The following is an 18,948-nucleotide window of genomic DNA, read 5'->3' on the forward strand; positions in this document are numbered from 1 at the left end:
TTCAAAGTACTCTAAGACAAGGCTGAGCATTAATAATATTAATAATATTTTCCTGAAATGATGAATCCTATATGAGAAATAGGAATGAATCATAAGGTATGGTATATCTGAGATCTGTGATATATTTTATTATTGTTCTCAGTTATCCATTCTTTCCCCTCAACAAGTATAATTCAACCCCACTGTTACCATGCCTTTCCTACCTCATTGTCAGGATTAGCCATGTGACTTGTTTTTTGCCAATGAATGTGACATAGACCCTCTCAGCTGAAGCTTTTTTTTTTTTTTTTAAGATTTTATTTACTTATTCATGAGAGATACACAGAGAGAGGCAGAGACACAAGGAAGAAGCAGGCTCCCTGTGGGGAACCCAATGCAGAACTCGATCCCAGGACCTCAGGATCATGACCTGAGCTCAGCCACTGAGTCACCCAGATGCCCTCAGCTGAAGTTTTAATTGTGCTTGCATGGTTTGGTTGGATTCTTGCTCCCTCTGCCAGAAGACCGTATATCCCAGATAATGGCTGCCTGCAGCCTGGGTTCTAGAATAAGATGTGTGGAGTAAAGCTGAGCTAACCTGCAAACCTGCAGGCCAAAAAAATATCTGTTTTAGGTGACAAAGATTTCAGAGTTACCTGTTAAAGCACCACAGGTTGACTAATATAATGCGAGAGATCATTTTACTCTCAGTATTCATTTTCTAATCCAGGACCCTCCATCAACTTAATATCTCTCTGGGTAAATATAAATTAATGAAGGTGGCTGCTCAAAAGTTTAAGATGGTCATATCTGCTGACTCTCACCCATGTTAGACTCCATTGCCTGGGCTTACTTTGGCTTTTAAACCACAAAAGATTTTATACCTCCATTGGACCACCCCTCTGAGATGTTTTGAGATGTGAGGTTTCCAGGCTGAAGTGCTTTGTTTTGGGATTTGTTGTTTGAGTCTGTCTTTATAGGCTATTCTGAAAGAGTAACCCCACAATTGACATTGAAATATATCAAACCTCTCTTCCTGCCAGATGTAAAACCAGAATTCTACCTGGGCCTGTGTTTGCCTCTTAATAAGAGTGTAGGAGGGTTGTGTAGTCTGTGGATAAGAACATCTTCCAAATCCAAGTTTGGGGTAGATTCCACAGGCAGTTTACATAAAACTAAGGAGATCTCTGTGCAAATGGCAGTTAAGTAAAGATTTCATGGGAGGGGATGACAAAATTATTTCTAGCAGTTAGATGGATAACTGTAGTAGCAAAGTGGTACAAAAAGTGGTATAGAAAGAAAATTGTGGCAGAAAAATAGGAAGCTTTTCCAAAATCTGTAGTGTAGGCAAGCTGAATTTTCTCAAGGCATGGAGTAAGACAATACTAGGGAAGATACACAAACACGAACTTAGGATATTTTAATGTAATCTCACCAAACAAAATAAATTCAGTGTGGTGGTGGTAGCATTTTTGCTTTAATTAAATATATTGTAGGCACGCCTGGGTGGCTCAGTGGTTGAGTGTTTGCCTTCAGCTCAGGGCTTGATCCTTGGGATCCTGGGATCCAGTCCCACATCCCCATGGGGAGCCTGTTTCTCCATCTGCCTATGTCTCTGCCTCTCCTCTCTCTCTCTCTCTCTCTCTCTGTCTCTCATGAATAAATAAATAAAATATTTTTAAAAAATTAAATATATTGCACATTTGACAATGTAACAAATGAAAAGTGATTCAGGAGATACTCTGTAGGTGAGATGATGTTAGGAGTTAACCGTGTATGTGTATGTGGAGTGAGCAGAGAGAGGAAAGACTAAACTCTAACCTTTTAGGAAGAGAAAATACAAAAAAGGGAAAGAAAAGGTGGCTGAAAAGTGATGAAGGTCGCTAAATAACATACATTATATGATTGGATGCAGTTCTCTTGAGATACTATTGCTGCAAAAATTGGAAACATCAGATAAAGGAATTTACTTAATTTGGCTTACTTATTATTAGCACTGTGGAAAAATGAGTTCATCCCTTTAAATTTCAGTGTGGCAGTTTGACTAAATAAAACTGTTATCACCAACATTTTATTACTGAATAGTTAAACAAGTTAATACAGTAATGCAGGCAACAGAGGTTAGTAGCATTTAGAAAAGAATGTTCTCATTTCTCTTTAGAGGTCCACAGGTCTAGAGAAACTGGGGTTGAAGTCTTTTAGGCCACGGTCAAGTCCTTTGAGTTCAATATTTGTGATATGAATACTGATAAAGATTAAGACCTTAAAGATGAGAAAATAGTGAGCCAGAATGAAGAGATTCCAAACCAATAATCATAGTCAGCAAAATCTAACATCCTGATTCTCTGCTTAAGGGAGATGATGACTCATTAATTATACAGATCAACTCTGAATACAATTTTCACACATTTCCGTATTCTAACCCATTTTGCCCCTAAGTGAGGAATGAACACAAAATGTGGAGTTCAAACTTTAAGAAAGGAAGGAAGATAGAAAGAAAGGAAGGAATGGGAAGGAAGGAAAGAGGAAGGAAATATGGATGGAAGGGAGGAAGAGAGGAAAGGAAAGAGAGAGGAGAGAAACCTACTTATACATTACACTTACGCATTACATTGTAAATATACTAGTGTTAAATAATCTTATTCTGAAGGTGGCCTTTTGATCACTTTATTAGTTGAAATGTTCTTTCCTTTTTTCAAAATCAAAATGAAACTAGGTAGGAAATAAGAGAACTCTATTTTATGCCAAATGAGGATGATATTCAGAATTGTATTCTAGGCACTGTTTCCAATTAACCCTTTTTTGATAATTCTGATGCATGCCCTGAAGACCAGAGGTTAACCTTTAACACAGAAAGAGTTGTCTTGACTTTATGAAACCCCTGGTGTTCTTGGGGGTTTCTTGACCACTAATGTGGCAGCAGTCTGTGTTAGCGCAGGATAAAAGAATTTTCTGTTATGACTGACTAGAAGGGGGACAGTTTTACCAAACTAAGATGGGGAGTACAAAAGTAATAATCTAATATTAGAGAATCTGTGTTTTATGTAAAGGTAAAATAATTACAATAGATGCATGTTAAAAAATAAATAGCTTTTTATAAATAAATACAATGTTCTTATAAGATGCAAATATAACAAAATCTCCTTTTTCTTGTATAATATATCCATGAAATAGTTTAAAAGAGAAAAATAATCCTTAACTGTTATTTAAAACAGTGATAGAAATCAAAATTCCAAATCTTACAAGAATTTCTAGATTCTCTCACCTAATGGGATAGAACCCAAAAAACAGTGTCTTCTGTCATTCAGATTCCTAGGCAGCCTTTTTGGAATGATGTGCTGCCAGGAGTCATGTGTTGAGAAAAAGGGAGGTATGAACTGCAAGAACTACATCTACAGCTTGGATTTCTGGAGCTGGGCTCAGTAGGATCAATCCCTTGATGTTGTATCCCAAATCCATGTGATACATCATGCCAATGATTCTGAAATGAATATAAAGCCCACACACAAGAACAGAAGTTTTAGCATCAAAGAAATAAAAGAGAATCTTTCCTTTGTTCCCCCAACTAAGTCATTTCTTAAGTTTATAGCTGGATCTTGGATTTTTTTTTTTTTCTTTTAACAATGGCACCAGTAGGACTTCACCCAGTAAAATTAGAGCTATAAATTAAGTACTTGGCATTTTACCACAAATCCATTTGCTCTACACATGGTCTCTAAAGTTTAGCCAGATATTCAAAAGGTATGGTAAGGAACAATAATAATAACTGGCTTAATCAAGTTGCTGGGTTTTTTTGTTTTTGTTCTTGTTTTTTTTGTTGTTGTTTTGTTTTGTTTGGTTTGGTTCTTTTTTTGTTGTTGTTGTTGTTGTTGTTGTTTGTTTGTTTTGCAAGGAATAAAAGAACAGAGTAGCTAGGAAACAAAACCTGAACTATTGAAGAACCATTCAAGTTATTGTTGAAAATAATTAGTGAAAATTAAATAGTTCTGCCATCATTTCAAAAACAGGAAATAGAATTAAGAAACATGTGAAATGTGGAAGATATTAATAATTTTCTGAAATAACAAGGAGATAAAATGACAGACATAGAAGACAGTGGAAGAATATCGCCACTTTTTAAATGACTAATGAAATTATATCTGGGTGGGGCAGCCTGGGTGGCTCAGTGGTTTAGCCGCCGCCTTCAGCCCGGGGTGTAATCCTGGAGACCCGGGATCAAGTACCATGTTGGGCTCCCTGCGTGGAGCCTGCTTCTCCCTCTGCCTGTGTCTCTGCTGCTCTCTTTCTCTCTCTCTCTTTCTCTGTCTCTCTCATGAGTAAATAAATAAAATCTTAAAAAAAATTATATCTGGGTGATGATTACTAGTGCCAATTAATATCATAAATTGGGATACCTGAAAATTTTATACATTATGGAGGATTTTTGCCAAAAACTCAAACTTGAATCTCATTGAGTCTAATGATCTAATTCCAATGTGTAGGGTATGTAGGAACTTATAAGTAGCCAGTAAGAAATATCTGATTGTGGAAAATTCTGTGAAAGAAGTAATCCAATGTCTTCAACAGATACACTGGGGAGAAAGGAGAAAGTAGAGTAGAGACTTAATTAGAAAAGACTCAAGAGGCCTAATCAAATCTAAATCTAAACTGAAGGGAACCCTGAGCAGCTATGTGGTTTAGTGCCATCTTCGGCCCAGGGCCTGACCCTGGAGACCTGGGATCAAGTCCCACGTCGGGCTCCCTGCATGGAGCCTGCTTCTCCCTCTGCCTGTGTCTCTGCCTCTCTCTCTCTCTGTCTCTCTCTCTGTTTCTCATAAAGAAAATATTTTTAAAAAATAAACTGAATATGAAGTTGGTATCAAGTCAATGCCAGAATATAAGGGAAGGCTAACCTTGAAATGCTTAATGCAAGACAGTAATACATAAATGTCATACAAAACTAAATTGTTCTTAACTTATGGCTGGAGTTAAGGAGTTGGGGGGAAAGAGAAGCTTCTTTCTCTTCTATAGGTATGGGTTCTATCAGCCTAACACTCCTGGCCTCTTTCCATTTCCCAGATCACACAAAAGCAGGAGAAACTGAGGCAAAGATTTAATTGTGGGAGAGGGGAGGAGTGTCACAGAGAGTGAGCTCCTTGAGTCTTTATAGCAATGGCCTAAAGACAGTATCACTGCTTTTAAATTGACTAACAAATATGTTTTATGGACTAATGAAATTCTCATTAAATTGTGAGAAAAATCCCCAGACAGACAGTTCTAGATCAGCTAACTCAGATCCACTATTAGGAAAGAAAAAGTGAGGAGAGTTCTTTAAAATTAATGTAGTCAAAAAAAAATAAATAAATAAAATTAATGTAGTCTTTTGCATAAGGCTCAAGAATTACCTGCCTCTACATGATTACACTTTGGGCCTTAATCGGTTAATTACATATGAGAAAGAAAAGTTCCTTCACGAGTGTATTTATTATGGCTAGACAATTCCCTAAGAGGCAGTGGAAATAGTCTCAGTGTCAGAGATCTGAAAATGCCTACTTAGAAAGAGACTGTGGTCTTTGCGGCTGTAAAGTCACTCAGTTCCCTTCTGCAGTGTGCAGAAAACATGGGACCAAAGGGAAATGGGAATTCAGATGCTCTGCATAGACTGTTTAGGAAATGAAGAACTTTGTGAAAGACCTCCCAATAAGGATGGTACCCGGTCATATTCTTCTCTACAAACATATGGAGAGATGTAATGATGGCTCAAATGGAACTCTGAGAGTAGAGATCATGAATAGGTGGATTACAAACCCTGCCATATGCTGAATGCATAATGCCAAAATTAACCTTTTGTTGGTAGAGTTCTCCCAACTGGGTTCCTTCATATTAATTTTTTTTAACTTTATTTCATAAGGGCCACATAATGTAATGCATGCTTTTTGTCTTATTCTAGAACCTCTGGGTGAGTGGGTATACCCAAGTCAGAGGTTCAGCACTAGGAAGTATACTAGAATACAGATACAACCCAATTCTTCTTTGAATAGTTGCTATTGAGATGTTATTTTGGTTGTCAGTTCTATCTTCCTCCTTGTATTATTTCCCAGTTGGTTTATGAATATGGCAGAAAAATGCAGATACTAATCATTGGTGTCCTCAAATACTAACCTGCGTGAAGGCAAAAGAAAGACTTTCTCACTTAAGGTATGCTTTCTGATAATTGACCACAACCAAATTAGCTGTTTCTGCAGGGCCATTAAGAGCATTGTCCAGATATCTTTCAACAAAGGTACTTTTAAAAGAGAATACTGCTGTAGAAAATAACCAGTAATTAGTAGTGAAGCCAATCAAAAAATCAAAGGAATAGTAAAAAGAATTAGGGGATGCTTAGTTTATATAAAGCTTTTATTCATTAAATATTTACTGATAACATGGCATACTAAGCTGAGGAAATGCAACGTTGAACAGACATAAGGATACCTGCTCCCACAGAGTTTTTTTTTTTTTTAATTTTTTATTTATTTATGATAGTCACAGAGAGAGAGAAAGAGAGGCAGAGACACAGGCAGAGGGAGAAGCAGGCTCCATGCACCGGGAGCCCGACGTGGGATTCGATCCTGGGTCTCCAGGATCGCGCCCTGGGCCAAAGGCAGGCGCTAAACCACTGCGCCACCCAGAGATCCCTACCACAGAGTTTAAATTGCTGCTAAACGGAAGTTCTAAGACAAAACAAAATTAAATAAAAATGCCAAGAGAGAATAACATAGTCTTTGCATATCTGAACTGGGAAACAGAAACACTGTCAAACTACTTGGAACAAAAAGGGTAATATGTTGAAGAAATGGACAGAGGAACTGCTCTTTGTGTACTGAAGTTAACGTGTTGTTAAAGCTCTGAAATTTTCTAGAGAAGAATTTTGGTTTTTTTCTCTTTTCTCTCTCTCTCTGGACTGTCCCTAATTTAGTTTGGTAGATATTGAACGCCCCAGCCTTGGTTCTGAGCTCCAGCATCCAACACAGATTAACTATTCTCTTTGAATCACAATTCCCAGTTGACACATAGGAGAGTCTGTTTTATCCAAAGTTAGGAGTCCACTGTGCAACAAATCAGCAGTGACTGAGTGTTGGGGAGGGGGGCAGTAGAATCCTGTGATACTGACATGGAGGTTAGTCCATTTGGCAGACTTTGCTACCTGCCTATGCAGGATCTATTTTTTAATGCTTTATTTTTTATAATAGAATCCTGATTTTTGCGTGGGATAACAACATGTCCAGATAAAATACAACATTCCTTAGCCTCTCATGGATAAAAATAGCCATTTTTAAAGGGAAAGACAAAGGCGGCACATATCTTTTATCTTTGGTTTTAATATTCTTCTTCCCCAAAACTCAGATAAATGCTGGTTGGTGTCTAGCCATTTCACAAGCTTGGAATGATAAGCCCAATGGCAAAAGATCATTCTAAACTCAGCTGAGTAGAAAGCCTAAAGGAGATCAAATCATTAATGTCATGGAAAAGCTGGCATAGGAGCTCTGGATTTCTCCCCTTCAGAATATGGTGATGTGACAAGAATAAACTTTTGGTTTATTTAAGCCACTGTGAATTGAGTTTTCAGCCACATGTAGCCAAGTTAACTTAAGTAGTGCCCCTTCGTGATCAGTTTGCAATGCCTAGTAATAACAGGGGAGTGGATTTGGGCTGGTTAATCAATAAAAAACAAAACAAAACAAAACAAAACAAAAAAAAAACCAAAAACTTACTTTTAACAAATGGTAGGGATTGCGACAGTAATAAGAATACAAAAAGAAAAGAATCGCTATCAAATATACAGTTAAAATCAGTAAAAAAAATAAAAGAGCAGGGAAAGAGGTTGTACAAAATGAAATACTCTTTATGTTCCATAAAAGTTTAGACCAATACAGATAGTGTGCACAAGGATTTGTGTAATGCCTTATGATACTCAAAACCAAACAAGATAATTTAAACATCAAAGGCTGTGGTAGAAAAAGAAGTATGAGTTAAACCTAACTAATAAAAATATGCAGAAGATGACAAGAAACAAACCTTATATAAAGATGAATAGAAATAAAGTACAAAAAAAATTAAGTACAAATAATAAAATAAAAAGATTGAATATAAAAAAAATGTTAACTAGGTGTAAGAAATGGACCAGAGAAAAAGAATCCACATAGCTAGAATAATGACAAATATTTATTAATAAGTTTTGTATAACTCTGTAATATGAGTGTGTTAGTATTATCAAAGGTTAATGCAAAAAAAAACACTATAAAGAAGTTTATTATTTATTATTTAGTTTGAAAAAATTATAAAGGCCACACATTAACAAATATCCATGTACCAAACAATATAGCACCCCAAAGAACTAAGCAAAAATATTTAGAAATATAGTATTTGTAAAAAAAAAAAAAAAAAGAAAGAAAAAGAAGAAAAAAAGAAAAAAACACTAACAAGTTTTATTCTTATAGCCTATAGCAAATTCACTATGCAGAATTAATAGAAACTCTAGAGAAAATTAAAAAGTTAGGATGAAGAAAGGTTATGTGTGGTATAGGTCTCATTTTGAATCCTGGACCCAGGTCAAATACTATGTAGTTCGGAAGACTCAAAAATTTCTATTTTTGAAATTAAGGAAGAATTAGGAATAGGAGAAAGGGAAATTAAAGGAAGAGAAGCAGGTGGAGGAGGAGAGGTAATGGGGAGGCCGAGAGGGAGGAGAAAGAGGAAGAGAAGAACCTAATCTAGGTCCTGTGTTTTGGCCCTCATGTATATTATTTCATCATATCCTCCCATGTTTATATTCCCATTTAACAGAAAAATGAACACACTTTCAGAGGTAACTAATTTTTCAAAGATCATAAGAATGTTTATATTTGTTTGGTTTTGAATGTTATCGTGTTTGTTTTCTGATATTTGACATTTATTTTGGGGAGGCTTCACTAGTTTGAAAAAAAATCCAGACAAGTAATTTCATACTTTGAGGAAAACAAAATATTAAGGTGTGAGGGTGATAAGCTTCTTAACTAGACAGACAAAGTGGTATATTATTTGTTTAAAACTTGATAGATAGTAACAATTAGTTTGCATTTTAATAGCTATTCACTTAAATGTGAGCATTTTGAGAGAAACTATTTTTAGGATTATTTGCTTTTGTTTTCCAACCTCACAAGCATGAAATACAGAGGGAGTTGTAGCTTTAAGTAAATAAAAAGTTGTTTAGTTTATACAAAAAATTGTATAATCTGGGTAAAATATATTTGACATAGGAATCTTTTCACTTTCATAAAAGTAACTATTTGAAATCTTTTGAAGCATTATTCTCTTCAAACATTTTGAAACAAAAAAATTTGCCTTTTGATAGGAACTATGTGTTTCATTATAAAGATGGAACATGATGTTCTGGCTTACATATTCTCTGCAGAAGGAGGTCCTTTTTTGTACTGAATTTTTAGCATATAGTAAAGATCCAGATTGTAAAAAATTAATTTCAGGCATGACAGACTGGAAGTATATATTGAACAGATCTGGGAACAGAAATGATGCAAATGCCTTTCTTCCAGCTTCTGAAAATTATGTAATGGACCAGAATTTCAGGATAGACTTCTGTTTGAGTGAAGCATGGACTCTTAATCAAAGGAGAGTACCAAAAATGACTTTTGAAAAGCAAAAGTATAAGGCAGTTTCCCACAAATGGTAATTCCATTGACATTGTCTCTGGAAATATCACTGTAGCTAAGCATTAGGATATTCGCATACATTTTAATTATTAGTGATGGTAGCAGAACTATGATAGAAAAAATTTTCCTGAATGAGCAAGAGTAGTAAAGGAAATTGACTCATGAAAGGAAGAAGACCAGTGATGCATTAAGAGCTAGGAATAAAAATCAATGAAATTGTTTTAACTCTTCGCTATGTTGCTATTATGTTTTAAAGTATTATACACTTGTTGGGTGACAGTCATGATGGTAACATTTACATTGCTATATAGTGATATATATATATATTATTTAGTGTTGCTACCTCAAAACAAAGAAGAATATGGGTAAATAGGGTGATAAAAAGTACTTGAAAGATTTGTGCCTTCCTATCATTACACCATTTAAAATATGACAGTTGCATAGAGTGCAATGAATAGTGCTAGATGCTCGTTAGTATGAAAGTTTTACCATAACGTTGTTGATGAATGGCAGGCCTATACTCAGTAAAACTAATGAAAAATTAGTGACTCTAATACATGAAGTGATGAGCTTATTTATATCTGTATACATATAACTAGAATTAGGAAGATAGTGCGTAACTACTATCAATAGAGTGGATAAATGGGCTTTTAGAAAGGTACTGTTAAACCAATCAGCTTACAAGTTGTCTACAAATTTAGTTCAATTCAGTACAACTCCACAAATGTTTATCAAGGTCCTATTATATGCCAGTTTTTCTTACAAAGTGTTTCTAGAAAGGGAAGGAATACCTTCCTCCCAACCAAAAAAAGAGAGAGAGAGAGAGAGAGAGAGAGACATGAAACATCTATCATTCAAGAAGTACAAACAAAATGCTGTGGGAATTTACAGGGACCTAAAATGTCTGAAGCATCAGGAAGGACTTCCTGGCAGGGCTGGCATTTGAGAGGGTACTATTAAAAAGGTCAGGAATTCAACATGGAGAGTTATGTTGCGGGGGCAGGGGCATAATTCAAGGATGAAAGCCAGTATAAGTCTACTCTCGTAAAACTGCTTATAATAAAATTCAATAAAGTCATTAGCTCACTTTGACTCAATAAGTAGAAGGCAATGATCTGTAAGAGAGAGGAAGTGATATTAAGTTATACACTCAGGAGACTCAGGAGACCGACCCTAAGTAGCCAGAGCTCATGAATGAGCAGCTTGTGCAAAATGGATTTTCATTTCCACCTCTATCTCTAATCTATTTCTATCATCTATTTTTTCTATCAATTCCTATTTTTGGCTATTATATATGTGTAAAATAGCTCCTACCTAATTTTGTCTATGATAGAATAGAGAGTTACAAATGTGTATGTGTGTGTGTGTGTTTTACAGAAGTCTGCTGTTCTCAAAATACCACCCCCAGATGTCATGCCAGAGCATTTATGATGCTTCAAAGCTGACTCTGTGAAATGCTTTCATAGAAATTTTTCAGAGTGACCCTGCCTAAACTCATGTCCTTAAGATAATATATAGGTGAAATTCTATACCACAAAGACTCATAATTTAAATATAAATTCACCTCTCCCTTACCTGAAAGCAGTCACCCCAAAGGATAAGATTTGTGTATTGGAAAAGCCAATTTAATAGAAGAAACATAAATAAGCAGAAATGTGAAATTTTAGTTTAAAAAGAGAGAGGGAGGAGTGGGGACAGGGGAATATGTGTAATTGGTTTATTCTAGAATCCACTTGAAACAAAAATATTTTCATATTTTTAATCACAGAAATAGATTTTTAAATTTCAAATTATGAATGATGCTTTAAATTCCTGTTTTTTCCTCATCTTCACTAAACTTTCCTGAATAAATAATATATCTTCCTCACTAATTATGTTTTAATTTCTCTAGTGTATTTTAGGTAGATCTAAGCTGACATATTTATTTCATTGTAAACAGTAATTTCTTCTTTTTAAAAAATACCCTCTTTTTGGTCTTAGAATTCTCTTGTATTTCACATGGAATAGTAAATTTCATATACTACTTGGTGGTGGTAGAAGTTCATACCTGTTCTTGAATGACTTTTTCCTTCTCTACTTACAATATACTCACATTACATTTGTTTAAATAGAACTTCTTCATATTCCCATCTCTCAATGCTTGCTTATACACCTCCTCCTCCAAGAAGTCTCCCCAAAAAAACAAAATAATAACAACAACTATGCTCTCTTTTGCTTTCATGTGGCAGACACTGAGCTAAATTCTTTGCACTCTTGTTTTTTAATACTTAAAATCCTCTGTGGGCCGTATTGTCAATCCCATTCATAGACGAAAAAATTGAGACTCAGCATTGTTCAAGAACATTCAAGTATGTCAGATTCTGGAGAGCATGCTCTTTGTGTGTTTTTTAATCTCATCCTTTTACTTGTGTGTACATGCAAATATGTGTGTGCACAAACACATATGTATCCTTGTATAAATGTGTGTATATATGTGCAGATATGTATGTATGTCTACATGTAAGTACATATATGTGTAAATCTTTGCATTTCCTTTGTTAATACAGTATCTGGCACATACTAGTTACTCAATAAATTATTGGTTGACTAAATAAAACGTCACTAAATTTGTGTGGAGAACTGTACTGAACAGTATCAAACGCCTTAGAGTCTTATAATATTTTCATTCACCAGTGCCCTCATGGTTGTTATTCACTCGGAATAATATTTTCTATTCATTCATTATCTCCCTCTACATTTTTAAGTTTGTTTTAAGGATATTTGCCTATTACTAAGAATAATATGTTCTGAAAGCGTCACTTTTAGTTTTGAGTAGTAAAAATGATTACAGATTAACAATTTTATCACAAATCACCTTTTATATTAGGGAAAGTAAGAAAGAAATATCTTTAGGGATCTTCTTTTTCAGTTGATACTAATTAGATTTCTTTAAACCAAGTTTAAAGCTCACACTGTTCTGGCTTGATAGTGCCAAGTGATAATCCAATGTGACATACATTTCCTATAGCAATAACATTTTGGCAGATAAACTCCCCAATGAGAAACAACCATTTCTATGCTTAGATGAATTTTGTGATAAAACGCAAATGCAAAAAAAAAAAAAAAGTAACAGAATTAAAAAAGAAATACTCCACAGTATAATGAATCTCCTTTCCATGTTTACTAAAAGTACCTAAATCCACAGAGGGTAAAAAGATTATGTAATAGCCAACACATCATAGATACCTCGTTGTCCATGGAAGGTTGATAAAATAACTGATTATTATTTACACTGAAATTCATTCCTAGAAATCTTGTAACCTTTCCCTTCATTATGCAATGCTGTCTTGGACCTGGGAATCTAGAAATGTGGAAATTATAACACTTTGACATACCATGTAAATGAGGTATCGCTGTAACATGCTATTTAAATAAAGTTTGGAACAAACATTCAGTAGGGAAGTTTGGAAAACTTATAACGAGATTACCTCCTAACTTTTTTTATAAGAATATTTTTGTATTCCCCCCCAGCCATCTTTTAATTCCAACAAGTACGTACAGTGTGCCAATTTAGCTCTCTAGCAGCAAAGGCAGACATTGTCTTATTGTGGCAATTAGTCAGGAGCTGAGCTTGTCGTTTGAGCGTCTCCTTCTTCATGTAGATAATATCTGATTTGGAGAATCTTTGTCTTTCTGATGGAAATACCTGAATTGGATATTATCAGTCTTCATCAGCAAGGTATTTCCCATCATTAGTTCTGAAATCAAGGCTAGTGTAGGATGGGTAGTTGATGTTTCCACGTTCATCTACATGCTTTATTCGTTTTCTGCATGTTATTTTCATGATTAATTGCAAGATCTGGGCAACTGGATTATCTGGAAAGCTTTAGGATAAATCCAATTTCAAAGTTTCTTTTAAAAATGTAAGCTTAAAAAAAATTTAAAAAAATAAAAATGTAAGCTTTATTTGAAAAGATCATGGCTGTTGCAGCACAAATGACTGTCCACAGTTAGGGATGTGGCCTGGAAAAAAGAATGAAATGAAACTATCTCATTTTTGGAAATGAAGTCAGTATCTTTAGAACTCTATTGTTCTTAGGGTAATGTATTTACTAATGAGTTAAAGACAAAAACTCTTTAAAAATATGTAAGATGTAGGTTACAAGTGTAATTAAAAATTCCAACTCCCATATTTTATAATCTCTGCCAGACAGGCCAGATCTCACCCGAGGCATATATATATTAAAATACGTGTTCACCTTTCTACATTTCAGCAGCTGTCAGAAGTGTCATAGAGACCTTTAGGAGCCTCCATCTGAGTGTCCAGTTGGCGGCACCCTAAACTCTGTATTTTCTGCGCTTTCTAAACTTTTTGAATTCCCATCACATCTCCCCATCCCTTCTCTTCAATTTATGCCTTTTGCTTCTTTTTTTCAAATTTCTTACTATAAATGAGTATTGAATATGAAATCTCTTCCTGTAAAAAAATAAATTATGTAAATCTAATGGAATACATAAAGTTCCACCAAGCTAAAGACCAGAGAGAGCAAAGCACTATCCACAGAAGAATCTGGCAGAGGAGGCCCAGACAGTCCCTCCCTCAAGAAAAGCCAGTGCTTCTCCTCAGAAACTATTTCAGTCACCATGTGTTCTCTAAATAGCCTTCTGAAGAATTTCCCAAGGAGATTTCTTCCCAGGACACTTGGGAAAGGTTCTTTCTATTGGGGTGGGCTTTTGGGAAGGAGTGGATAAAAGAAACCATTAGGTCAGGTTACTAAAGATAGCCTGCCTTATACTTTAATCCTGAAAGAAAAAAAATGAAAGTAATGAAACAGTGGAAAACTTTTTGAATAACAGTAGGAAGTTTTCAAATTCAAGTCTGGCTTGAATGGCTATCCCATTGCCAGTGCATATTTACATCAGATTATATAAAGTTATAAATAGCCTACCTTCTAATGTTTTCATTCCTGAAACTATTTCCCAAAATAGTGCCCTATCTCTTAGGAAATTTGTAACCTTTCTTATTACATGAATAGAGGAATAAAAAGCGAATTAATACCATTTTCATAGCTCTTAGGTGTATGCAGTGTAGCAAGCCATTTGTCAGTTTCATCTGCCCAAGTATTTTAAATTGATGAGTCGTTTTTAGAGGAAAGCAATAGAATCTAAGTTTAGTCTCCATTTGTGCTCTTTGCCAGTTTCCAGCAGAGCTGGCTAAGAGAAAGCTGAAGGGCACTGATTTAAAACCAGAGTGAATAGGTTAAGTGGTTGCACTTTCTTAACAGAGAGTTCACCAAAGGCACATTTTAATTTCTTCTATTTATCATTTACTTACAAATATAGACTTAATTGTGCCTGGTTGTTTATTGAAATCTATTTAAAGTTCACATTTTTGAATGAAATATTTCTGTGTGATAGTATCAGCTAAACCCAATTTCTAGCTGTTCATCCTCTAATTTTTATTTTGCTTTCATTGTATCTTTGGTCAAAGAGATAACATTAGATGCAGCAGTTTTTTATTGTCTTGTGTGCATATGTTCAGAAATTTAAAATACTTTTATGTTAGATAATTGCTCTCTTCAAATCTGGAAATATATCTTTGGATTGTGCCTTCTGATTTCTGGACATCTATAAACATAACTATTTCACCTTGAACACACTTTCTGATGAAAGATTTTAAAATTATAACTTACACTTTTCTTTTAGTCCAAGGGTCATATTTTTACATGTTCTTGGGGGCCCGAGGAAATCATGTCCTTTTACACAAATGTCAACAACAACATAGTGGCTCATGTTTGCCTCCCTTTTATCGTAGTTTGCATCTAAGGAAAATTCAAGGAAAGGTGATTCCTAGATTTTTACCCATTGATTAGATGTTACTGGTTTAGAGGAAGTGTTGACAAAATTTTGTCTGATATTTTTATTCTTAAGTCACAAGTCCTAAATATAATTCTTTTTTATAATCGCTTGTCTGTATATACTAGGAGTCATTTTATTATACCTTACATCTGTTTGGTTAAATTTATTTTTATGTTTCATGAAGATCTCACAGCCTTAAACAATGTTGAATGATTTCTGTCCTATCCATTAATATTGGGGAAGTCTACCATTGAAAGTCTTATGTTTTACTTCTTTCTTTTTAATAGCTCAGAAAAAGTGTGTTCTCCTGATATTACTTAAAATTTGATGGATATTGGAACATATCTGGAATTTGTTTTTCTTTTGATGAATTACTGACACTGCTATCATTTCAGCCTCCACTATAAGCTAATATTGTAAAAAGAGAATTAATCAAGATATAAGACCTAAAGAGATCTTAAATTTTACAAATTCCATGTAAGATAATCAGGTAATACAGATTTTAATAGCTGCTATCGGCTTCCATCTATGGCAATTTATTTTAAGATCAGAAATCATGAATCAGAAAGGGTTAAAAATTACCACCTTAAGGCTTTGCCATTAAACTAAATATGTGAATGAAAACCATGTAACTTTAATACTAATTCTATACAATTCTATACTATCAAATAAGTGTAATGTGTTGAAAATCAATTTAAAAATAAATTAAAATGACTAACTAGGAGAATGTGTATAGCAAATATGACAGATTTAAATCCTATGACACAAAGTACTCATTTGTGAATATGAAAAATACTAGCATGCTGGAAAAGGAAATAGATAATTCATACTAATTGTGTGTGCATGTGTGTAGTGTGTGAACACATAAAAGTACAAAAACATAAACAAAAATGTGTAGAAATACTCCCTAGGGAGAGAGAAACAGAAAAGGGAGAGTAGAAGATATTTCAAATATAGCTATCATAATCTGTTTCAAAAATAAATAAATCAATAATTGAAGCTAATATTGTAATATTGTTAACATTTGCCAAACTTTGCTGGAAAGTTCATGAGAGCTAATTTTCTATATCTTTCTTATATTACTTATCTTTAAAATAACTTGTAATATGAAAATGATGACAGAATTCACAAAAGAAATTATTAAAAAGGCAAATAGTAAAATCATTAATGAGTTTTTTCACCATTATAAATAAGCAAAACTGCAAGTGAGGGAATAAAAATAGGCAAAAAGTTATCAGATTTTAAAATGTAGGATACTTGATGTTAGCATGGGTAGGATGACAAAGTCACATTCATACAATGCTGTGGGAGTGTAAATTGGTGTAACCTTTCTGAAAATCCATTTGGCAGTAGGTATAAAGAGCATGAAAATGTTCAGCTCATTTTGATCCAGTAATACCATTTCTGGGAATCTAGCCTAAAGACAAAAGACAAATGTGAAAATATATATAGGCACAAATATGTTGATCATTTTTTCACGTATCTACTTAATGAATATTTGCAAAGCCCCTACTATGTGTCTGATAATATATTAGCCGCTGAGTCCATAATAGGCATCAAGACAAAGTATCCGTTTAGTTTTTCCATTGAAGCGTTTTTCTAATAACAAGAAATTGATTACAACTTGGGGGAGATATTTTATATAGATATAGATACGATAAATATATGATCAATGGAAAAATTATAATTTTTGATAGCAAAGAATCACAAGTATTGAGCAGTTACCATGTGCGAGGACCTATTTTAATCATGATTACATGTATCGTCTCCTTTAATCCTTGTAACACTCCCAGGATGTAGCGTATTTATTTCCTATTCTTGCTATAACAATTAGCATAACTTGTAGTGATTTAAAACAACACAAGTTTCTTAGAGTTCTGGAGGTCAGAAGTCCAAAATGGGTCTCACTGGACTAAACTCAGGGTATTGGTAGAGCTATGTCCTTCTGGAGGCTTTAGAGTTAATTTGTTTCCTTCCCTTTTCTGGATTCTTTCTAGCCTTACCTTGTGGCAGTCTCTCTACATCTCCAGAGCCAGAAAGGTTAGGCTGTGTCCTGCTCACACAGCGACAACTCCTGTCTCTCTCCTGCCTCTTCTATTTGTAAAAATACTTGTGATTATATTGGGTCCACCTGGATAATTCAGGATATAATTACGCCCATTCTCACAGTCCGCTAGCTGCCTAGCAAACATAATTTCATCTTCAATCTTAATGCTCCTTTTCCATGAAACCTAACATAGTCACAAGTTCTAGGGATTAGGATGTGGACATTGTTGCAAGGCTATACCACAGATACATTCTACTTTTTTATCCACCTTTTGTATAAAAAAAAACAACAAAAGCAAAACAAAACAAAACAAAAACATAAGAAAGAGATGTTCATTGTTTTGTTCAAAGGTCATACACTTATTAATGAGAAACCTGGTATTCGAACCTAGCTAAGCAAACCAAAACCTGGGCCTTAATCACTATGTTGTATCTCATAATCACTATGTTGCCGATGTTAAATTCTCTATAATAAAATGAAGTGTTTCAGAGTAAAGATATGTTGTTAATAGCATTTACCTCTCAGTCCTGATTATATGAATAACTTTTATTCTACTTCTTTATATGTTTTTGTAATTTTCATCTTTTTCCTTCAGTGACTATAGTTATGTGCCATTTGGTTATTAACTTGATTAAGTGGGGGAACTTTGTTTTCTAGAAGCTCCTTCCCTGGATGTTCTACATTCTAATTGGCCAAAAGTGATATGTGTTCTAGAAGATGGAAGCGAAGCATAGTCACTATACCCTCATGGTCATTGTTAACCACAGGCAATGAGAGACAGACAGCTGCAGGTACGTTCCCATTTTTCCTTTCCCTTCCTATCTCTGTGTCTAGTTCTCCTTCCTGACTGCCAAATCTTGTGGCAAACAATAGCCCGAATCTCACCACCAGACATTTTACTGTGAGCTCACAGAGAAGAACCAGTAACCTTGCATGGATTTTTACATTTGCCTCCTTTTGTGATCCCAACTCTGCAGCTGGATATGCATAGCTTCTACATTTCCATGTAAGAACCAACTCTGATACGGATGGCTAGTTAATTTTCTCTGAAATTTTGACTCCTTTTTTTTTGTTTTTTGTTTTTTTACTTTTCACATTTCTAGCTTCTCTCATGATTGTGGAATTGTGGAAGTCCTAATTTCTATAATACACTTCTTTTTCCCCAATATATACACATAGTGCTTCTGCATCTCTGATTGAATACTAACTGATACAGTTATTGGAATCAGAACTGGGTTGATTTTCATAAAAAAACTAAAACATGAGACATTCACTTTGAGACTGGTGGTGGCAAGAGGCTTCAAGGACACTTATGGGTCAGCGAAGTCTTAAAGGATGACATAGAAATTATTACTGGAATATGGGGAAAAGGGAGCTTACGTTATGTATTGGCAGAAATATTAGCCTTACCTGGGG

General features: G+C 34.6%; 1 long non-coding RNA gene across 1 annotated transcript; it reads right to left on the reverse strand.

Annotated features, from left to right (window-relative positions):
* Positions 1–3,116: 3,116 nt before the first annotated feature.
* LOC140613893 (uncharacterized) lies at positions 3,117–18,201 on the reverse strand. Its single transcript, XR_012014795.1, has 3 exons — positions 18,051–18,201; positions 13,186–13,649; positions 3,117–3,460 (listed from the first exon to the last, which is right to left on the reverse strand). It is a non-coding gene; the product is annotated as an uncharacterized lncRNA (long non-coding RNA).
* Positions 18,202–18,948: the final 747 nt, after the last annotated feature.

This window comes from Canis lupus, chromosome 2 (genome assembly GCF_048164855.1).
Source record: "Canis lupus baileyi chromosome 2, mCanLup2.hap1, whole genome shotgun sequence".
Lineage (NCBI taxonomy): Eukaryota > Metazoa > Chordata > Mammalia > Carnivora > Canidae > Canis > Canis lupus.